General features: G+C 46.4%; 1 protein-coding gene and 1 long non-coding RNA gene across 2 annotated transcripts in view; one reads left to right on the plus strand and one right to left on the minus strand.

Moving 5' to 3' along the window:
* LOC135888893 (cell surface A33 antigen-like) overlaps positions 1-23,876 on the plus strand; it is a 96,493-nt gene that overhangs the window by 21,983 nt on the left and 50,634 nt on the right. The window lies entirely within an intron of this gene.
* LOC135889060 (uncharacterized) lies at positions 9,923-10,638 on the minus strand. The gene is made up of 2 exons (XR_010561908.1): positions 10,543-10,638; positions 9,923-10,324 (listed from the first exon to the last, which is right to left on the minus strand). It is a non-coding gene; the product is annotated as an uncharacterized LOC135889060 (long non-coding RNA).

Here is a 23,876-nt window from a genome sequence, read left to right on the forward strand (position 1 = left end):
GAAAAGGCAGGTTTTTGTGGAGGGGGGGGGAAGGTATGTCACTCGGTGGCTGGCACCTGGAACTGAAGTAGGTCCTGCACCCCTGTTGGGCCAATGAAGGGGGCCAGGCAGCACCTGGGGCTATAAGGGGCAGGGGGCATTCCCGAGAGGGAGGGGCTATGAAGAGGAACTGGCTGAGGGAGACTGGGGTAGGAAATGGCAGGAAGCATCTCCCAGAGTCCCCTGAGATGCAGAAAGTGAGCACCATGATCGGGGGGAGGGGGGGTTTACAATCAAATAAATCCCTGAACTGACCTTCCTCCCCCTGCACTCGGTTTGGGTTCATGTTGCCAAATAGAAGCTGAAATGAGGAGATTGTAGCAAAACCAAGACCACGGCCTTCCCCATTTTGCTCTTCTCTAATGTTAGGTCCCCTCCTGCACCGCTGTTGGTGAGCGACACCGACAGTTCACGTGGTATCTTTGCACAGGATATCGCATTCTCCCCCCAACCGCCTTCCCAAGGTACGAGTCACTCCTATTGACTTCACCTGGGAGAGGCTGTCTCCCTGCAGGGAGAATCGGGCCCCGATGGCTTTCAGGCGGCTGGGTATATAGAGGTTTGAGACCCTACAATAACGTTTTCAGCATTGCCCTGTGGTTTGGGTTCCATCTGCCTGGGAAGCTGATGGGGGAGGGGCAGGAAGTCGACGCAGAAGTAACATGGTGCTGGCCCCTCTCCCTCATCTCATCCCCTCCAGCCGCGTGCTACTAACACTAACTGACCCTGTCCCGTGTCCCCTGGTCGTGATCCCCGTCCCCTGGGGCAGATCATGGAGTTCTGATTTCCCAGAATGCCTGCAATGAGATCTACAGATCCCCCGCTGGGCCATAAAGGGGGAATGAGCGCTTGTGGGCCAACCCAGCACTGCCCCGAGAGGTGCCAGACTTGGAGAGGGGGGTTAAAAGAGAAGAGCGCACAGCTGGAGCAGACTGCAGGGGACAGCAGGCTTCTGGCTCCCAGCTCCTGGGAAAGGGCTGGCTGAAGGCAAGAGCTTCTTGGATCCCCAAGGGCCCCATCTGGAGCGAGGGGCAGCCAGAGTTGAACCCGCCCTGAGTCCTATTATTTGCTGCTAGGCTGTGAGGCCAATTCAGGCGCTCAGGAAGCGGTGGCCCCACCATGCCAATGGAAGAGTTGCTTTGGGGTCATTGACCACCCCTTTCAGAGCAGCTAGTCGGTGGCTTGGCCAGAGGGGCTCTTACCACCAGAGCAGCCGGGCAGAGCACTTGGATGTGGCCGACCAAAGGCCTTGCCCTGGCCCCTCCGGGCATCCTGGGAGAGGAACATGGTAACAGTGCCGCTGTGCTTCCTGCTCTCCCCTCGACAGGTGAACCTGGCCATTTCCCCTCCCCGTCCCTGGGGGGCCTTGCACACGGCTTTTCCCTCTCTGGGACAGCGGGCTGTTCTCCCCTGGGCGGGGCCCTGCTGGGGTGGCAGAGCGACATGGGGCCATGCTGGCACTGGGGGGGGGGACCAGTGCACGTGGGAGGGACTCTGCCTGCTACATGGCTGGGAGCATGGGCATGGCAGAGGGGCACAGGACGGGTTTATAGAAAATGCAAAAGACAAAGGGAGACAAGTTCTCTGATGGATTTTATTGTCTGTTTCTAAATGGCCCAAAGGGCTGGTCCCTGCTCAATGCCCCAGAGGAAGGCGAAAAACCTCCAGGGTCTCTGGCCAATCTGCCCTGGAGGAAAATTCCTTCCTGACCCCAAACATGGCGATCAGTTTCACCCTGTGCATGCGAGCCAGGACCACAGTGGGGAAAGGACCCACTGGTCACTATGGTTACACACCCTACCCCAGGCCCCTCCAGGGTATTGTCTGTGTCCCAGGACTAACCAGCCTCCAGTGGTTTCTTCTTTGCTTCCATCCCAGCAGATGGGACCAGCTGCTCCCCTTAACCCAAGAGGTGACCCCAGGCAACTTTTGAACATTGTTTCATGAATACTGGCCATGCTGGCTGTGTTTCCTTCATCTGAAAGTAAAACCAAAGCCACTGATGTCACTCAGAAGTGACAAGCAGGTTCATCACCTCCTGAAAGATGAATCTTCTGACATCTGCCATCCCACTCAGCTCTTCTTAGATCTTGAGAGGTGTGGTCAGCTGTAACAAACCCTTTGACACAACATAAGTTAGCAATTTTGTGGCGCTCACTGTATGCTCATTTGTTAGACTTAAGAAATGCTTCTTACCTCTCCTTACTGCCAATTCTGTTGCTTTATTGAATGAAGGGTCTTTTTCATGGTTTCATATTTTGAGATCCATTTGTCCTTTCAGGTGTTGGATCTGTTCAGCTCCATTCCTATTCCCTTGTACTCCAGTACTGAGCCTCTGTCACTCTTCTCCTGAAAAGACACATCAGCTTCACAAACAACTTCCTGGAAAGCACAGCCGTGGCTGGAGAGATTAGCATTTGCTTATTATCAGATTTACAGGCCCACAAATGTACACAATGCTTCATGATCTGTTCCACTGGGCAATAAGAGAATCCTAAACGCTCACCTCCTTGTCAGTGATGGGCTGCTGCATTGTGGGTTTGAAAATTGAGAAGTGATTGTCTTCCCATTCTAGTCAAGGAAGGCAACTATTTTTTTTCTCTGCAGATCTGGAAACATGTGTTCCTTTGTTAAGACATATGACTGCTCATAGTCCTCAATCCCTAGGAGATCAGATCAGCTGCATTTCTTTCACCTGAAGGGAAACCAGATCCATCAATTTCTCCATTAGGAGGGGAGTTCCTTACCTCATGGCAGCAGTGCTGAGTTTAGCTTGTTTCCTTTCTGTAGATATCACAGACCTTCTAGGAACTTCCTGAAGTTTTCACGCCCTCAACATTCAAATCAGCTGCATTTCTCTCATCTGAAAGTATAAGAGGATCTAACCGTTCCTCTTAAAGAAACGTGCTTTTTTCCTTACTAACAAACATGCCTAGTTCAGCTAGTTGCATTTGCATTAATCCCTTCTAGAACACAACAGCCCTCTGGTCTCCTTCCATCTGGAGATGCGATGTGACCTATCTATTTGAGCAGTAAGTGTTGCTTTAGCACCAGATTCATTTGACAACCAGGGAAACTTAAATGCTTACCTCCATGTCTGTGATGTTCTCCTGACTTGCTTCAGATTCAGATTTGTTACTAGCTGAACTATTTGAAGTGACTGTTTTTTTTGTTTTGTTTTTCCTTGAAATAACAGCATCTTGTCATTGGAGTCATCAATGGATTGAGCAGCTGGCAAGTCCATGTTGCTTTGTCTTGCATCTGCTTTTCATATGCTCCCCATGACAAGTAAGGTCCACCACAGTTCTTCTCCCTGAAGTAAAATCCACACCACTTGATATACCAGTCTCCAAACACCCATGTGTATTTCTGACCTCCTTGCCCAGGACAGCTACTTACCCTCACTTCTCCCTGGTAGGAATGGCCACCTGGTCTGTTCATATCTCATATTAGAAAAACCTGCAATCAATGTTTGACAGAATTATTTATTATTACTCATTACCAGCTATGAAGAGTCATCAATGGAGAAGGTTCCTTAGCATCCAGATCATTAAGCCTCTAGAGACCTTTCAGTGCTCACCTACTTGTCAGCAATGTTCTACCGCAAGACTTTGATTCTTACAGGTAGAGCCAGCTACCCTGGCTAAAACTTGAAGCATATAAATGGCTGCTTGCCTTTTTCTGAACTAGAAGTAAAAGATGCTTTTCTTCCCTGTGGCCAGGTCTTACCTGGCTGACTTTTTTTTGTAAATTCAGCAGCCTCTTATCATCCTCCCTTTAATTGGAAGACCTTCATTTCACCTGAAAATAGAAAGAGAGCCTTTAATTCCTGCCCCCATGCTGTGAGGAGGTGCCTTCCTTACCTCTTGATAGAAATGATCAGTTCCACTTATTTCTTGACAATTGATAAATAAGCAACAATGATCACTTCTGTACAAATAGAATCGGTTGGACAATTTATCTCTGCAAATGCGAGAGCAGGTGAAATGCTCCTCTTCACACTCTGGTTAGTTGCACTTTTTCTTTGTTACATCCTTGTAGGAACAACCAACCATTATCCAGGAAGGAAAAAGGAGCAAAGATCATCATCATTGGTTAGAATTACCGACTACTTACATCTGAACAAGTAGCTCCCATTTTTATTGCTTTATTCACTAAAGCAACTTCTTGTGCTCTTTCGAGATGAAGATTTCATCAGTTACATTTCCTCCACCTGAAAGTATGACCAGAATCATTTACTATTATGGGAATGGCGTATTGTATTTCTTACCTCCTTAAAAGGATGGATCAGCTAATTCCTGGACTGAGCAACTGGCAAGTCCATGTTGCTTTGTCTTGCGTCTGCTTTTCATACTCTCCCCATGACAAGTAAAGTCCACCACAGTTCTTCTCCCAGAAAGTAAAATCCACACCACTTGATATACACATGGATGGTTGGAGACTGGTATTTCTTACCTCCTTGCCCGGAACAAGAAACTTACCCTCACTTCTCCCTGGTAGGAATGACCACCTGGTCTGTTCATATCTCATATTAGAAAAACCTGCAATCAATGTTTGACAGGATTATTTATTATTACTCATTACCAGCTATGAAGAGTCATCAATGGAGAAGGTTCCTTAGCATCCAGATCATTAAGCTTCTATAGACCTTTCAGTGCTCACCTACTTGTCAGCAATGTTCTACCGCAAGACTTTGATTCTTACAGGTACAGCCAGCTACCCTGGCTAAAACTTGAAGCATATAAATGGCTGCTTGCCTTTTTCTGAACTAGAAGTAAAAGATGCTTTTCTTCCCTGTGGCCAGGTCTTACCGGGCTGACTTTTTTTTCCGTAAATTCAGCAGCCTCTTTTCATCCTCCCTTTATTTGGAAGACCTTCATTTCACCTGAAAATAGAAATAGAGCCTTTAATTCCTGCCCCCATGCAGACAACTCATCTCTGCAAATATAAGAGCAGGTGAAATGCTCATCTTCACACTCTGGTTAGTTGCACTTTTTCTTTGAAATAACTTCACTGTTACATCCTTTTAGGAACAACCAATGGCCTTATCTGTGAAGGAAAAAGGAGCTGAGATCATCATCATTGGTTAGAATTACCGACTACCTTCCTTACATCTGAACAGGTAGCTCCCATTTTTTATTGCTTTATTCAGTAAAGCAACTTATCGTGCTCTTTAGAGAGATGACAATTTCATCAGTTACATTTCCTCCACCTGAAAGTATGACCAGAACCATTGACTATTATGGGAATGGCGTATTATATTTCTTACCTCCTTAAAAGGATGGATCAGCTAATTCCTTCCTGTAACCTACAGCCATCTGTCATCCTTGCATCTCAAAATATGACCTGCGGCAAAGATCAATGTTTGACAGAGTATTTTTGTTGGGCAACAAATGATTTGACATTGGATTCATTTTGTAACAGGGAATATAAATGCACACCTTCTGTGTGATGAATTGCTGTATTGGTTTATCTTTTTCTCTCCATACAATTAGCTGTATTGTTAAAAATCTAATAGGTATAAGTGGCTTCCTTTTTCTTGACTAGAACAAGTAAATACTTCTGTAACCTCTCCGAAGCTTTGGTTATGTATATTGCTTAATTCTTATGAAACTGCTTGTAGCCTTTGACAGCAAAGGCTAGATTCACTTCCTTCACCTGAAAACACTCAGATTGGTTAGTTTCCACTCCATTGCTATGAGAAGGTGCATTCCTTACCTCTTGATGGGAACACTTTCTCTTACTACTTCAGTGGTACAATATGAACTTCTGACAGACAAGCTGCAGTGATCAAATCAACAGAAATAGGAACAATTGCAATGTCCTCTCTTGAAAGGTAAGAACCAAGCTGATGCCAGCTCTCAGCTATGGACAATTGTACCCTTTCCTTTTTTGAATTGTACAATGCCTGCATTGTTAACCCCTAGTAGTTACAACTGGCTGCTTCTTACCCCCATCCACTTCTGTGCTTCTCCTTTCTCTTCTCTTCTAGCCTCTTTGCCTACTCCTTTTTTTGTCTCTCCTCTTCCGTTCCCCTTAGTTCCCTGGTGTTTCTCACTAACTTCTTTGATTTCCCCCCCCCCTCCCTTATCTGATGCCTCATTTCCACTCCCCCCAGCCTTGTCCCTGCCTTGTTTCCTTCCTCCTTATAAGAATACTTCCCTTCACCCTTCTGTGTCTCATGTTCCCATCTTTAGCAATGGAAGCAGGTTGGTCCCAGAAGGCCCTGCTCCACCACCCTAGTCCCTGTACTCAGACCTACAGGCAGCAGCCATGTGCTCTGGGCGACATCCTGGTGTGAAATGCGGCAGCCCCTGGTGGCTGACCCAACAATCACTGCATCACAACAGAGTCACGGGTAGTCATCACCTCCTCATTTGGGCAAAGTGACCTGCCCCACATCCCCCTGGGGAGCTGTAGGGGAAAGGCTCTGGCTGGCTCTAAACTCTCAAATGAGTCAAATTACATTTCAGATCTGGAGTCACCAGCTGGGGATCTGTCACAATGAATTCCAGGATCATGAACGGCTCCTTTCCCTGTGATTTGGATGGAGTGGGACTTACACAGCCCTCACCTATGGAAGCTTACATCATAGTTCCCTTCCCCTGCCTGTCCCCACCTCTGGGTTTGTCTAAGTCACCACCCTACGGTGGAATGTTCCACCTCCATCACAATGGGCCAATTCTGATCAGTGCTGAGTTCCTGCATCTCACTCTGGAACCAGTGAGAGCTGCGGATGCCCAGCCCCTCTTGGGACTAACCCTGTTGTCTGCATTTCATGGCACCGTGCTGTGCCCTCCATCTTGTGTTCTAGGCTGATGGCTGCAGACCCACCCAGGGACTGACAGCCAGTGCCTCCTGTACAGGGGAATACAGGCAGGGGTTTCAGTGTTAGCAGGAGAAGGGCAGATACCAGAACCATCACGCCACCCTTCCCTGATCTCTGGGGGCTCTGATAAAAGGACACCTGATGTTGGCTGTGTGCCCATACCTTGTCCTGGCTCTGGCCAGGTAGCTGGCCCCGCAGACCTCAGTCAAACTGCCCAAAAGGCAACAGACTCGTTTGGTGGCAAAGACGCTGGCCAGGTTTGATGTCAACAAAGCACTTGTACTAGCACCCCATAGACTCTGCATGGACCCTAGGACATGTGCGCCCATGAGAATGGACCAGCTCAGTCAGGAGGTTGGGCTTCTAGAGTTTTCCAGTGAGCAGAGTCAGCTCTGCAAACTCATTCCACCACAAGAATTTGTACTTCACTGGCTGGTTTGGGTTCAGTCTGTGCTGGTGTAAGGACAATGTCTGTGAGAACTAGAAACGTGTCAACAGGAAGTGGAGATGAAATAGTTGTTTAGCTATATTGGAGAGGGGAGGTTAATGAGAGCTAGAACTGAAGGGAGAGGGAAAGACAGATCTCTCAATGGGCTCTGATATCTCACCCAGAAACCTAATTCCATAAAACATGAGCAGGAAAGAAGAGAAAGTGGCATTTTGCTTACTTCTACCAGTTCAGGATGTGCCCCAGTGTTCCTTATGACCCATTTATGGGAATATTGGACACTGAGGTTGATGCGTGGGCCATATTTATATCATTATCAAAATCCTTCATGCTGAAAAGCAATGAGTAACTGGAAGACTCGATGACTGTTGCATGAACAAACTCCAGAAAGGAAGAGGGAAGAATGGACAAAGGAAGGGGTGGATAAAAGGAGGAAAAAATAAAAGTGACTCAATTTACACTCTCGAGGAAGATAATAATAAAGTATATTCAGAACTGTAATAGATTTTGGTTCTAGCACTTGTGCTAGGTGTCCACCTGTAAAGGTTGAACTACAGCCAGCATCTTAGCTCTTCTCCAGATCTCAGAGGCAGCGGGACCTCAGGGAGGCTAGAAAGGTGCAGAAGCTGAGCTCTGACATGGTGCTTAATGGACTCGCCCTCTAAGTCCCTTATTACCTGGTGCTTACAATAATGGCAAATTGCTGGCATTGACCAGTGATGGTCCCTTGGGTTCCAGTTCCTGTCCCAGACAGGTTCCTTGTTGTGATCCCAGCTCTCACACATGTAGGTTCCTGTGTCAGTTGTTTGCTTTCTTCAGAGATGTGAAACCCTCTTCCAAATACCAACCAGTCCCTTTCACTCATCAGCTCCTTCTTTTCCTCCAGTTCCATTGTTTGTGCCATTCCACATCTATGGGGTTTGGGTTTTCCAGGGTCCTGAATCTACACTCCCTGCTGAGATCTGACCCTTCCGAATCCCTGATCTTGGCTGGGCTCTGATTTAACATGATGTCTGTAATGTCTGAATCCTGACTGACACAGCAAGGAGAGGAAAGGGTCAACAGGCTTCCTTGGAAGGGTGGGAAAGTACCAGACCCACTCCAAAGCAGGGGGAGGGGGGAGCTATCCATTCTAGAAGGAGAGGTTGAAATCTGAGCATTATAGGGAAGCACACTATTGCCAACCCTTGATTTTAAAAAATCATGAACCCACCTCCCCAAAATCATGAGATTTGTCTTCATGTTTTTGACCCTTCAGAGGGAGTAACATTTTCAAGCTTTCCTCTGCAACCATGACGGCTACAAACCATTTTATTTGTAAACAAAAGCAGAGATTTGCATCTAATCCCATGACTCTAGGGGCTGGGCCTCTCACTTCGTCCTGTTTGAGCTCCTTCCCATTCATGGGGAGGCCCAACACTAGCTCCAGGGGCTGCATCTGTCACAGCGAGCTGCAGTATGAACTCAGAAGAATGGTTTGAGTCAGTTTCACTTGCAGCCTGTGGTGTACGTACCTGCAAGGCTGTCATCTGTCCTTTGCCCCTTAAAAGTAAAGCAGTGGCCCCCTTAATCTCTCTGCCACTGCCTTCCCTGGGCGTTCCTTCCAAGTGCCTGTGGTTACTGATGTGGTTTGGGTTCCATGCGGCTGGGAAGCTGATGGGGGAGGGGCAGGAAGTGGACACAGAAGTAACATGATGCTGGCCCCTCTCCCTCTTCTCATCCCCTCCAGCCCCGTGCTACGAACCCTAACTGACCCTGTCCCGTGTCCCCTGGTCGTGCTCCCCGTCCCCCGGGGCAGATCATGGAGTTCTGATTTCCCAGAATGCCTGCAATGAGATCGACAGACCCCCCCCGCCAGGCAATACAGGGGGAATGAGCGCTTGTGGGCCAACCCAGCGCCGCCCTGAGAGGTGCCAGACTTGGCAAGGGGGATTAAAAGAGAAGAGCGCACAGCTGGAGCAGACTGCAGAGGACCGCAGGCTTCTGGCTCCCAGCTCCTGGGAAATGCTGGCTGAAGGCAAGAGCTTCTTGGATGCCGATGGCCCCATCTGGAGCGAGGGGCAGCCAGAGTTGAACCCGCTCTGGGGGACTATTATTCGCTGCTAGGCTGTAAGGCCAGTTCGGGTGCTCAGGAAGCGGTGGCCCCACCATGCCAATGGAAGAGTTGTTCTGGGGTCATTGACCACCCCTTTCAGAGCAGCTAGTCGGTGGCTTGGCCAGAGGGGCTCTTACCACCAGAGCAGCGGGGCACAGCGCTTGGATGTGGCCGACCAAAGGCCTTGCCCTGGCCCCTCCGGGCATCCTCAGATAGGAACATGGTAACAGTGCCGCTGTGCTTCCTGCTCTCCCCTCGACCGGTGCACCTGGCCATTTCCCCTCCCCGTCCCTGGGGGGCCGTGCACACGGCTTTGCCCTCTCTGGGACAGCGGGCTGTTCTCCCCTGTGCTGGGGCCCTGCTGGGGTGGCAGAGCGACATGGGGCCATGCTGGCACTGGGGGGGGGAGCAGTGCACCTGGGAGGGACTCTGCCTGCTACGTGGCTGGGAGCATGGGCATGGCAGAGGGGCACAGGACAGGTTTATAGAAAATGCAAAAGACAAAGGGAGACAAGTTCTCTGATGGATTTTATTGTCTGTTTCTAAATGGCCCAAAGGGCTGGTCCCTGCTCAATGCCCCAGAGGAAGGCGAAAAACCTCCAGGGTCTCTGGCCAATCTGCCCTGGAGGAAAATTCCTTCCTGACCCCAAACATGGCGATCAGTTTCACCCTGTGCATGCGAGCCAGGACCACAGTGGGGAAAGGACCCACTGGTCACTATGGTTACACACCCTACCCCAGGCCCCTCCAGGGTATTGTCTGTGTCCCAGGACTAACCAGCCTCCAGTGGTTTCTTCTTTGCTTCCATCCCAGCAGATGGGACCAGCTGCTCCCCTTAACCCAAGAGGTGACCCCAGGCAACTTTTGAACATTGTTTCATGAATACTGGCCATGCTGGCTGTGTTTCCTTCATCTGAAAGTAAAACCAAAGCCACTGATGTCACTCAGAAGTGACAAGCAGGTTCATCACCTCCTGAAAGATGAATCTTCTGACATCTGACATCCCACTCAGCTCCTCTTAGATCTTGAGAGGTGTGGTCAGCTGTAACAAACCCTTTGACACAACATTAGTTAGCAATTTTGTGGTGCTCAGTGTATGCTCATTTGTTAGACTTAAGAAATGCTTCTTACCTCTCCTTAGCGCCAATTCTGTTGCTTTATTGAATGAAGGGTCTTTTTCATGGTTTCATATTTTGAGATCCAATTGTCCTTTCAGGTGTTGGATCTGTTCAGCTCCATACCTATTCCCTTGTACTCCAGCACTGAGCCTCTGGAACTCTTCTCCTGAAAAGACACATCAGCTTCACAAACTAGTTCCTGGAAAGCACAGCCGTGGCTGGAGAGATCAGCATTTGCTTATTATCAGATTTACAGTCCCACAAATGTACACGATGCATCATGATCTGTTCCATTTGGCAATAAGAGAATCCTAAACGCTCACCTCCTTGTCAGTGATGGGCTGCTGTGGGTTTGAAACTTGATAAGTGATTGTCTTCCCATTCTAGTAAAAGAAGGCAACTTTTTTTTTCTCTGCAGATCTGGCAACATGTGTTCCTTTGTTAAGACATATGACTGCTTATAGTTCTCAATCCCTAGGAGATCAGATCAGCTGCATTTCTTTCACCTGAAGGGAAACCAGATCCATCAATTTCTCCATTAGGAGGGGAGTTCCTTACCTCGTGGCAGCAGTGCTGAGTTTAGCTTGTTTCCTTTCTGTAGATATCACAGAGCTTCTAGGAACTTCCCAAAGTTTTCACACCCTCAACATTCAAATCAGCTTCATTTCTCTCATCTGAAAGTACAAGAGGATCTATTCATTTCCACTTGAATGTTAAAGAAACGTGCTTTTTTCCTTACTAACAAACATGCCTGGTTCAGTTAGTTGCATTTGCATTAATCCCTTCTAGAACACAACAGCCCTCTGGTCTCCTTCCATCTGGAGATGAGATGTGACCTGTTTATTTGCTCTGTAAGTGTTGCTTTAGCACCAGATTCATTTGACAACCAGGGAAACTAAAATGCTTACCTCCATGTCTGTGATGTTCTCCTGACTTGCTTCAGATTCAGATTTGTTACTAGCTGAACTATTTGAAGTGACTGGTTTCTTTTGTTTTCTTTTTCCTTGAAATAACAGCATCTTGTCATTGGAGTCCTCAATGGATTGAGCAGCTGGCAAGTCCATGTTGCTTTGTCTTGCATCTGCTTTTCATACTCTTCCCATTACAAGTGAGGTCCACCACAGTTCTTCTCCCTGAAGTAAAATCCACACCACTTCATATACCAGTCTCCGAACATCCATGTGTATTTCTTACCTCCTTCCCCGGGACAACCACTTACCCTCACTTCTCCCTGGTAGGAATGGCCACCTGGTCTGTTCATATCTCATATTAGAAAAACCTGCAATCAATGTTTGACAGAATTATTTATTATTACTCATTACCAATGAAGAGTCATCAATGGAGAAGGTTCCTTAGCATCCAGATCATTAAGCTTCTAGAGACCTTTCAGTGCTCACCTACTTGTCAGTAATGTTCTACCGCAAGACTTTGATTCTTAGACGTACAGTGAGCTACCCTGGCTAAAATTTGAAGCATATAAGTGGCTGCTTGCCTTTTTCTGAACTAGAAGTAAAAGATGATTTTCTTCCCTGTGGCCAGGTCTTACCTGTCTGACTTTTTTTCTTAAATTCAGCAGCCTCTTATCATCCTCCCTTTAATTGGAAGACCTTCATTTCACCTGGAAATAGAAAGAGAGCCTTTAATTCCTGCCCCCATGCTGTGAGGAGGTGCCTTCCTTACCTCTTGATAGAAATGATCAGTTCCACTTATTTCTTGACATTTGATAAATAAGCAACAATGATCACTTCTGTACAAATAGAATCGGTTGGACAATTTATCTCTGCAAATGCGAGAGCAGGTGAAATGCTCCTCTTCACACTCTGGTTAGTTGCACTTTTTCTTTGTTACATCCTTGTAGGAAAAACCAACCATTATCCAGGAAGGAAAAAGGAGCAAAGATCATCATCATTGGTTAGAATTATCGACTACTTACATCTGAACAAGTAGCTCCCATTTTTATTGCTTTATTCAGTAAAGCAACTTCTTGTGCTCTTTCGAGATGAAGATTTCATCAGTTACATTTCCTCCACCTGAAAGTATGACCAGAATCATTTACTATTATGGGAATGGCGTATTGTATTTCTTACCTCCTTAAAAGGATGGATCAGCTAATTCCTGGATTGAGCAACTGGCAAGTCCATGTTGCTTTGTCTTGCGTCTGCTTTTCATACTCTCCCCATGACAAGTAAAGTCCACCACAGTTCTTCTCCCTGAAGTAAAATCCACACCACTTGATATACACATGGCTGTTTAGAGACTGGTATTTCTTACCTCCTTGCGCGGGACAACCACTTACCCTCACTTCTCCCTGGTAGGAATGACCACCTGGTCTGTTCATATCTCATATTAGAAAAACCTGCAATCAATGTTTGACAGGATTATTTATTATTACTCATTACCAGCTATGAAGAGTCATCAATGGAGAAGGTTCCTTAGCATCCAGATCATTAAGCTTCTAGAGACCTTTCAGTGCTCACCTACTTGTCAGCAACATTCTACCGCAAGACTTTGATTCTTAGAGGTAGAGCCAGCTACCCTGGCTAAAACTTGAAGCATATAAATGGCTGCTTGCCTTTTTCTGAACTAGAAGTAAAAGATGCTTTTCTTCCCTGTGGCCAGGTCTTACCTGGCTGACTTTTTTTCTTAAATTCAGCAGCCTCTTATCATCCTCCCACTTAATTGAAAGACCTTCATTTCACCTGAAAATAGAAATAGAGCCTTTAATTCCTGCCCCCATGCAGACAACTCATCTCTGCAAATATAAGAGCAGGTGAAATGCTCATCTTCACACTCTGGTTAGTTGCACTTTTTCTTTGAAATAACTTCACTGTTACATCCTTTTAGGAACAACCAATGGCCTTATCTGCGAAGGAAAAAGGAGCTGAGATCATCATCATTGGTTAGAATTACCGACTACCTTCCTTACATCTGAACAGGTAGCTCCCATTTTTTATTGCTTTATTCAGTAAAGCAACTTATCGTGCTCTTTAGAGAGATGACAATTTCATCAGTTACATTTCCTCCACCTGAAAGTATGACCAGAACCATTGACTATTATGGGAATGGCGTATTATATTTCTTACCTCCTTAAAAGGATGGATCAGCTAATTCCTTCCTGTAACCTACAGCCATCTGTCATCCTTGCATCTCAAAATATGACCTGCGGCAAAGATCAATGTTTGACAGAGTATTTTTGTTGGGCAACAAATGATTTGACATTGGATTCATTTTGTAACAGGGAATATAAATGCACACCTTCTGTGTGATGAATTGCTGTATTGGTTTATCTTTTTCTCTCCATACAATTAGCTGTATTGTTAAAAATCTAATAGGTATAAGTGGCTTCCTTTTTCTTGACTAGAACAAGTAAATACTTCTGTAACCTCTCCGAAGCTTTGGTTATGTATATTGCTTAATTCTTATGAAACTGCTTGTAGCCTTTGACAGCAAAGGCTAGATTCACTTCCTTCACCTGAAAACACTCAGATTGGTTAGTTTCCACTCCATTGCTATGAGAAGGTGCATTCCTTACCTCTTGATGGGAACACTTTCTCTTACTACTTCAGTGGTACAATATGAACTTCTGACAGACAAGCTGCAGTGATCAAATCAACAGAAATAGGAACAATTGCAATGTCCTCTCTTGAAAGGTAAGAACCAAGCTGATGCCAGCTCTCAGCTATGGACAATTGTACCCTTTCCTTTTTTGAATTGTACAATGCCTGCATTGTTAACCCCTAGTAGTTACAACTGGCTGCTTCTTACCCCCATCCACTTCTGTGCTTCTCCTTTCTCTTCTCTTCTAGCCTCTTTGCCTACTCCTTTTTTTGTCTCTCCTCTTCCGTTCCCCTTAGTTCCCTGGTGTTTCTCACTAACTTCTTTGATTTCCCCCCCCTCCCTTATCTGATGCCTCATTTCCACTCCCCCCAGCCTTGTCCCTGCCTTGTTTCCTTCCTCCTTATAAGAATACTTCCCTTCACCCTTCTGTGTCTCATGTTCCCATCTTTAGCAATGGAAGCAGGTTGGTCCCAGAAGGCCCTGCTCCACCACCCTAGTCCCTGTACTCAGACCTACAGGCAGCAGCCATGTGCTCTGGGCGACATCCTGGTGTGAAATGCGGCAGCCCCTGGTGGCTGACCCAACAATCACTGCATCACAACAGAGTCACGGGTAGTCATCACCTCCTCATTTGGGCAAAGTGACCTGCCCCACATCCCCCTGGGGAGCTGTAGGGGAAAGGCTCTGGCTGGCTCTAAACTCTCAAATGAGTCAAATTACATTTCAGATCTGGAGTCACCAGCTGGGGATCTGTCACAATGAATTCCAGGATCATGAACGGCTCCTTTCCCTGTGATTTGGATGGAGTGGGACTTACACAGCCCTCACCTATGGAAGCTTACATCATAGTTCCCTTCCCCTGCCTGTCCCCACCTCTGGGTTTGTCTAAGTCACCACCCTACGGTGGAATGTTCCACCTCCATCACAATGGGCCAATTCTGATCAGTGCTGAGTTCCTGCATCTCACTCTGGAACCAGTGAGAGCTGCGGATGCCCAGCCCCTCTTGGGACTAACCCTGTTGTCTGCATTTCATGGCACCGTGCTGTGCCCTCCATCTTGTGTTCTAGGCTGATGGCTGCAGACCCACCCAGGGACTGACAGCCAGTGCCTCCTGTACAGGGGAATACAGGCAGGGGTTTCAGTGTTAGCAGGAGAAGGGCAGATACCAGAACCATCACGCCACCCTTCCCTGATCTCTGGGGGCTCTGATAAAAGGACACCTGATGTTGGCTGTGTGCCCATACCTTGTCCTGGCTCTGGCCAGGTAGCTGGCCCCGCAGACCTCAGTCAAACTGCCCAAAAGGCAACAGACTCGTTTGGTGGCAAAGACGCTTGGCCAGGTTTGATGTCAACAAAGCACTTGTACTAGCACCCCATAGACTCTGCATGGACCCTAGGACATGTGCGCCCATGAGAATGGACCAGCTCAGTCAGGAGGTTGGGCTTCTAGAGTTTTCCAGTGAGCAGAGTCAGCTCTGCAAACTCATTCCACCACAAGAATTTGTACTTCACTGGCTGGTTTGGGTTCAGTCTGTGCTGGTGTAAGGACAATGTCTGTGAGAACTAGAAACGTGTCAACAGGAAGTGGAGATGAAATAGTTGTTTAGCTATATTGGAGACGGGAGGTTAATGAGAGCTAGAACTGAAGGGAGAGGGAAAGACAGATCTCTCAATGGGCTCTGATATCTCACCCAGAAACATAATTCCATAAAACATGAGCAGGAAAGAAGAGAAAGTGGCATTTTGCTTACTTCTACCAGTTCAGGATGTGCCCCAGTGTTCCTTATGACCCATTTATGGGAATATGGGACACTGAGGTTGATGCGTGGGCCATATTTATATCATTATCAAAATCCTTCATGCTGAAAAGCAATGAGTAACTGGAAGACTCGATGACTGTTGCATGAACAAACTCCAGAAAGGAAGAGGGAAGAATGGACAAAGGAAGGGGTGGATAAAAGGAGGAAAAAATAAAAGTGACTCAATTTACACTCTCGAGGAAGATAATAATAAAGTATATTCAGAACTGTAATAGATTTTGGTTCTAGCACTTGTGCTAGGTGTCCACCTGTAAAGGTTGAACTACAGCCAGCATCTTAGCTCTTCTCCAGATCTCAGAGGCAGCGGGACCTCAGGGAGGCTAGAAAGGTGCAGAAGCTGAGCTCTGACATGGTGCTTAATGGACTCGCCCTCTAAGTCCCTTATTACCTGGTGCTTACAATAATGGCAAATTGCTGGCATTGACCAGTGATGGTCCCTTGGGTTCCAGTTCCTGTCCCAGACAGGTTCCTTGTTGTGATCCCAGCTCTCACACATGTAGGTTCCTGTGTCAGTTGTTTGCTTTCTTCAGAGATGTGAAACCCTCTTCCAAATACCAACCAGTCCCTTTCACTCATCAGCTCCTTCTTTTCCTCCAGTTCCATTGTTTGTGCCATTCCACATCTATGGGGTTTGGGTTTTCCAGGGTCCTGAATCTACACTCCCTGCTGAGATCTGACCCTTCCGAATCCCTGATCTTGGCTGGGCTCTGATTTAACATGATGTCTGTAATGTCTGAATCCTGACTGACACAGCAAGGAGAGGAAAGGGTCAACAGGCTTCCTTGGAAGGGTGGGAAAGTACCAGACCCACTCCAAAGCAGGGGGAGGGGGGAGCTATCCATTCTAGAAGGAGAGGTTGAAATCTGAGCATTATAGGGAAGCACACTATTGCCAACCCTTGATTTTAAAAAATCATGAACCCACCTCCCCAAAATCATGAGATTTGTCTTCATGTTTTTGACCCTTCAGAGGGAGTAACATTTTCAAGCTTTCCTCTGCAACCATGACGGCTACAAACCATTTTATTTGTAAACAAAAGCAGAGATTTGCATCTAATCCCATGACTCTAGGGGCTGGGCCTCTCACTTCGTCCTGTTTGAGCTCCTTCCCATTCATGGGGAGGCCCAACACTAGCTCCAGGGGCTGCATCTGTCACAGCGAGCTGCAGTATGAACTCAGAAGAATGGTTTGAGTCAGTTTCACTTGCAGCCTGTGGTGTACGTACCTGCAAGGCTGTCATCTGTCCTTTGCCCCTTAAAAGTAAAGCAGTGGCCCCCTTAATCTCTCTGCCACTGCCTTCCCTGGGCGTTCCTTCGAAGTGCCTGTGCTTACTGATGTGGTTTGGGTTCCATGCGGCTGGGAAGCTGATGGGGGAGGGGCAGGAAGTGGACACAGAAGTAACATGATGCTGGCCCCTCTCCCTCTTCTCAACCCCTCCAGCCGCGTGCTACGAACCCTAACTGACCCTGTCCCGTGTCCCCTGGTCGTGCTCCCCATCCCCCGGGGCAGATCATGGAGTTCTGATTTCCCAGAATGCCTGCAATGAGATCGACAGACCCCCCCGCCAGGCAATACAGGGGGAATGAGCGCTTGTGGGCCAACCCAGCGCCGCCCTGAGAGGTGCCAGACTTGGCAAGGGGGGTTAAAAGAGAAGAGCGCACAGCTGGAGCAGACTGCAGAGGACCGCAGGCTTCTGGCTCCCAGCTCCTGGGAAATGCTGGCTGAAGGCAAGAGCTTCTTGGATGCCGATGGCCCCATCTGGAGCGAGGGGCAGCCAGAGTTGAACCCGCTCTGGGGGACTATTATTCGCTGCTAGGCTGTAAGGCCAGTTCGGGCGCTCAGGAAGCGGTGGCCCCACCATGCCAATGGAAGAGTTGTTCTGGGGTCATTGACCACCCGTTTCAGAGCAGCTAGTCGGTGGCTTGGCCAGAGGGGCTCTTACCACCAGAGCAGCGGGGCACAGCGCTTGGATGTGGCCGACCAAAGGCCTTGCCCTGGCCCCTCCGGGCATCCTCAGATAGGAACATGGTAACAGTGCCGCTGTGCTTCGTGCTTTCCCCTCGACCGGTGCACCTGGCCATTTCCCCTCCCTGTCCCTGGGGGGCCGTGCACACGGCTTTGCCCTCTCTGGGACAGCGGGCTGTTCTCCCCTGTGCTGGGGCCCTGCTGGGGTGGCAGAGCGACATGGGGCCATGCTGGCCCTGGGGTGGGGGGCAGTGCACCTGGGAGGGACTCTGCCTGCTATGTGGCTGGGAGCATGGGCATGGCAGAGGGGCACAGGACAGGTTTATAGAAAATGCAAAAGACAAAGGGAGACAAGTTCTCTGATGGATTTTATTGTCTGTCTGTTTCTAAATGGCCCAAAGGGCTGGTCCCTGCTCAATGCCCCAGAGGAAGGCGAAAAACCTCCAGGGTCTCTGGCCAATCTGCCCTGGAGGAAAATTCCTTCCTGACCCCAAACATGGCGATCAGTTTCACCCTGTGCATGCGAGCCAGGACCACAGTGGGGAAAGGACCCACTGGTCACTATGGTTACACACCCTACCCCAGGCCCCTCCAGGGTATTGTCTGTGTCCCAGGACTAACCAGCCTCCAGTGGTTTCTTCTTTGCTTCCATCCCAGCAGATGGGACCAGCTGCTCCCCTTAACCCAAGAGGTGACCCCAGGCAACTTTTGAACATTGTTTCATGAATACTGGCCATGCTGGCTGTGTTTCCTTCATCTGAAAGTAAAACCAAAGCCACTGATGTCACTCAGAAGTGACAAGCAGGTTCATCACCTCCTGAAAGATGAATCTTCTGACATCTGACATCCCACTCAGCTCCTCTTAGATCTTGAGAGGTGTGGTCAGCTGTAACAAACCCTTTGACACAACATAAGTTAGCAATTTTGTGGTGCTCTCTGTATGCTCATTTGTTAGACTTAAGAAATGCTTCTTACCTCTCCTTAGCGCCAATTCTGTTGCTTTATTGAATGAAGGGTCTTTTTCATGGTTTCATATTTTGAGATCCAATTGTCCTTTCAGGTGTTGGATCTGTTCAGCTCCATACCTATTCCCTTGTACTCCAGCACTGAGCCTCTGGAACTCTTCTCCTGAAAAGACACATCAGCTTCACAAACTAGTTCCTGGAAAGCACAGCCGTGGCTGGAGAGATCAGCATTTGCTTATTATCAGATTTACAGGCCCACAAATGTACACGATGCATCATGATCTGTTCCATTTGGCAATAAGAGAATCCTAAACGCTCACCTCCTTGTCAGTGATGGGCTGCTGCATTGTGGGTTTGAAACTTGATAAGTGATTGTCTTCCCATTCTAGTAAAAGAAGGCAACTTTTTTTTTCTCTGCAGATCTGGCAACATGTGTTCCTTTGTTAAGACATATGACTGCTTATAGTTCTCAATCCCTAGGAGATCAGATCAGCTGCATTTCTTTCACCTGAAGGGAAACCAGATCCATCAATTTCTCCATTAGGAGGGGAGTTCCTTACCTCGTGGCAGCAGTGCTGAGTTTAGCTTGTTTCCTTTCTGTAGATATCACAGAGCTTCTAGGAACTTCCCAAAGTTTTCACACCCTCAACATTCAAATCAGCTTCATTTCTCTCATCTGAAAGTACAAGAGGATCTATTCATTTCCACTTGAATGTTAAAGAAACGTGCTTTTTTCCTTACTAACAAACATGCCTGGTTCAGTTAGTTGCATTTGCATTAATCCCTTCTAGAACACAACAGCCCTCTGGTCTCCTTCCATCTGGAGATGAGATGTGACCTGTTTATTTGCTCTGTAAGTGTTGCTTTAGCACCAGATTCATTTGACAACCAGGGAAACTTAAATGCTTACCTCCATGTAAGTGATGTTCTCCTGACTTGCTTCAGATTCAGATTTGTTATTAGCTTAACTATTTGAAGTGACTGGTTTTTTTGTTTTGTTTTTCCTTGAAATAACAGCATCTTGTCATTGGAGTCCTCAATGGATTGAGCAGCTGGCAAGTCCATGTTGCTTTGTCTTGCGTCTGCTTTTCATACTCTCCCCATGACAAGTAAAGTCCCCCACAGTTCTTCTCCCAGAAAGTAATATCCACACCACTTGATATACCAGTCTCCAAACATCCATCTGTTTTTCTTACCTCCTTGCCCGGGACAGCCACTTACCCTCACTTCTCCCTGGTAGGAATGGCCACCTGGTCTGTTCATATCTCATATTAGAAAAACCTGCAATCAATGTTTGACAGGATTGTTTGTTATTACTCATTACCAGCTATGAAGAGTCATCAATGGAGAAGGTTCCTTAGCATCCAGATCATTAAGCTTCTAGAGACCTTTCAGTGCTCACCTACTTGTCAGCAATGTTCTACCGCAAGACTTTGCTTCTTAGAGGTACAGCCAGCTACCCTGGCTAAAATTTGAAGCATATAAATGGCTGCTTGCCTTTTTCTGAACTAGAAGTAAAAGATGCTTTTCTTCCCTGTGGCCAGGTCTTACCTGGCTGACTTTTTTTCTTAAATTCTGCAGCCTCTTATCATCCTCCCTTTAATTGGAAGACCTTCATTTCACCTGAAAATAGAAAGAGAGCCTTTAATTCCTGCCCCCATGCTGTGAGGAGGTGCCTTCCTTACCTCTTGATAGAAATGATCAGTTCCACTTATTTCTTGACATTTGATAAATAAGCAACAATGATCACTTCTGTACAAACAGGATCAGTTGGACAATTTATCTCTGCAAATGCGAGAGCAGGTGAAATGCTCCTCTTCACACTCTGGTTAGTTGCACTTTTTCTTTGTTACATCCTTGTAGGAAAAACCAACCATTATCCAGGAAGGAAAAAGGAGCAAAGATCATCATCATTGGTTAGAATTACTGACTACTTACGTCTGAACAAGTAGCTCCCATTTTTATTGCTTTATTCAGTAAAGCAACTTCTTGTGCTCTTTAGAGATGAAGATTTCATCCGTTACATTTCCTCCACCTGAAAGTATGACCAGAATCATTTACTATTATGGGAATGGCGTATTGTATTTCTTACCTCCTTAAAAGGATGGATCAGCTAATTCCTGGATTGACCAACTGGCAAGTCCATGTTGCTTTGTCTTGCGTCTGCTTTTCATACTCTCCCCATGACAAGTAAAGTCCACCACAGTCCTTCTCCCAGAAAGTAAAATCCACACCATTTGATATACACATGGATGGTTGGAGACCGGTATTTCTTACCTCCTTGCCCGGGACAACCACTTACCCTCACTTCTCCCTGGTAGGAATGACCACCTGGTCTGTTCATATCTCATATTAGAAAAACCTGCAATCAATGTTTGACAGAATTGTTTGTTATTACTCATTACCAGCTATGAAGAGTCATCAATGGAGAAGGTTCCTTAGCATCCAGATCATTAAGCTTCTAGAGACCTTTCAGTGCTCACCTACTTGTCAGCAATGTTCTACCGCAAGACTTTGCTTCTTAGAGGTACAGCCAGCTACCCTGGCTAAAATTTGAAGCATATAAATGGCTGCTTGCCTTTTTCTGAACTAGAAGTAAAAGATGCTTTTCTTCCCTGTGGCCAGGTCTTACCTGGCTGACTTTTTTTCTTAAATTCAGCAGCCTCTTATCATCCTCCCTTTAATTGGAAGACCTTCATTTCACCTGGAAATAGAAAGAGAGCCTTTAATTCCTGCCCCCATGCTGTGAGGAGGTGCCTTCCTTACCTCTTGATAGAAATGATCAGTTCCACTTATTTCTTGACATTTGATAAATAAGCAACAATGATCACTTCTGTACAAACAGGATCAGTTGGACAATTTATCTCTGCAAATGCGAGAGCAGGTGAAATGCTCCTCTTCACACTCTGGTTAGTTGCACTTTTTCTTTGTTACATCCTTGTAGGAAAAACCAACCATTATCCAGGAAGGAAAAAGGAGCAAAGATCATCATCATTGGTTAGAATTACTGACTACTTACGTCTGAACAAGTAGCTCCCATTTTTATTGCTTTATTCAGTAAAGCAACTTCTTGTGCTCTTTAGAGATGAAGATTTCATCAGTTACATTTCCTCCACCTGAAAGTATGACCAGAATCATTTACTATTATGGGAATGGCGTATTGTATTTCTTACCTCCTTAAAAGGCTGGATCAGCTAATTCCTGGATTGAGCAACTGGCAAGTCCATGTTGCTTTGTCTTGCGTCTGCTTTTCATACTCTCCCCATGACAAGTAAAGTCCACCACAGTCCTTCTCCCAGAAAGTAAAATCCACACCACTTGATATACACATGGATGGTTGGAGACCGGTATTTCTTACCTCCTTGCCCGGGACAACCACTTACCCTCACTTCTCCGTGGTAGGAATGACCACCTGGTCTGTTCATATCTCATATTAGAAAAACCTGCAATCAATGTTTGACAGAATTGTTTGTTATTACTCATTACCAGCTATGAAGAGTCATCAATGGAGAAGGTTCCTTAGCATCCAGATCATTAAGCTTCTAGAGACCTTTCAGTGCTCACCTACTTGTCAGCAATGTTCTACCGCAAGACTTTGCTTCTTAGAGGTACAGCCAGCTACCCTGGCTAAAATTTGAAGCATATAAATGGCTGCTTGCCTTTTTCTGAACTAGAAGTAAAAGATGCTTTTCTTCCCTGTGGCCAGGTCTTACCTGGCTGACTTTTTTTCGTAAATTCAGCAGCCTCTTATCATCCTCCCTTTAATTGGAAGACCTTCATTTCACCTGAAAATAGAAAGAGCGCCTTTAATTCCTGCCCCCATGCTGTGAGGAGGTGCCTTCCTTACCTCTTGATAGAAATGATCAGTTCCACTTATTTCTTGACATTTGATAAATAAGTAACAATGATCACTTCTGTACAAACTGGATCAGTTGGACAATTTATCTCTGAAAAGGCGAGAGCAGGTGAAATGCTCCTCTTCACACTCTGGTTAGTTGCACTTTTTCTTTGTTACATCCTTGTAGGAAAAACCAACCATTATCCAGGAAGGAAAAAGGAGCAAAGATCATTATCATTGGTTAGAATTACTGACTACTTACGTCTGAACAAGTAGCTCCCATTTTTATTGCTTTATTCAGTAAAGCAACTTCTTGTGCTCTTTAGAGATGAAGATTTCATCCGTTACATTTCCTCCACCTGAAAGTATGACCAGAATCATTTACTATTATGGGAATGGCGTATTGTATTTCTTACCTCCTTAAAAGGATGGATCAGCTAATTCCTGGATTGAGCAACTGGCAAGTCCATGTTGCTTTGTCTTGCATCTGCTTTTCATACTCTCCCCATGACAAGTAAAGTCCACCACAGTTCTTCTCCCAGAAAGTAAAATCCACACCACTTGATATACACATGAATGGTTGGAGACCGGTATTTCTTACCTCCTTGCCCGGGACAACCACTTACCCTCACTTCTCCGTGGTAGGAATGACCACCTGGTCTGTTCATATCTCATATTAGAAAAACCTGCAATCAATGTTTGACAGGATTGTTTGTTATTACTCATTACCAGCTATGAAGAGTCATCAATGGAGAAGGTTCCTTAGCATCCAGATCATTAAGCTTCTAGAGACCTTTCAGTGCTCACCTACTTGTCAGCAATGTTCTACCGCAAGACTTTGCTTCTTAGAGGTACAGCCAGCTACCCTGGCTAAAATTTGAAGCATATAAATGGCTGCTTGCCTTTTTCTGAACTAGAAGTAAAAGATGCTTTTCTTCCCTGTGGCCAGGTCTTACCTGGCTGACTTTTTTTCTTAAATTCATCATCCTCCCTTTAATTGGAAGACCTTCATTTCACCTGAAAATAGAAAGAGAGCCTTTAATTCCTGCCCCCATGCTGTGAGGAGGTGCCTTCCTTACCTCTTGATAGAAATGATCAGTTCCACTTATTTCTTGACATTTGATAAATAAGCAACAATGATCACTTCTGTACAAACAGGATCAGTTGGACAATTTATCTCTGCAAATGCGAGAGCAGGTG

The sequence above is a fragment of the Emys orbicularis genome, chromosome 14 (assembly GCF_028017835.1).
Source record: "Emys orbicularis isolate rEmyOrb1 chromosome 14, rEmyOrb1.hap1, whole genome shotgun sequence".
Lineage (NCBI taxonomy): Eukaryota > Metazoa > Chordata > Testudines > Emydidae > Emys > Emys orbicularis.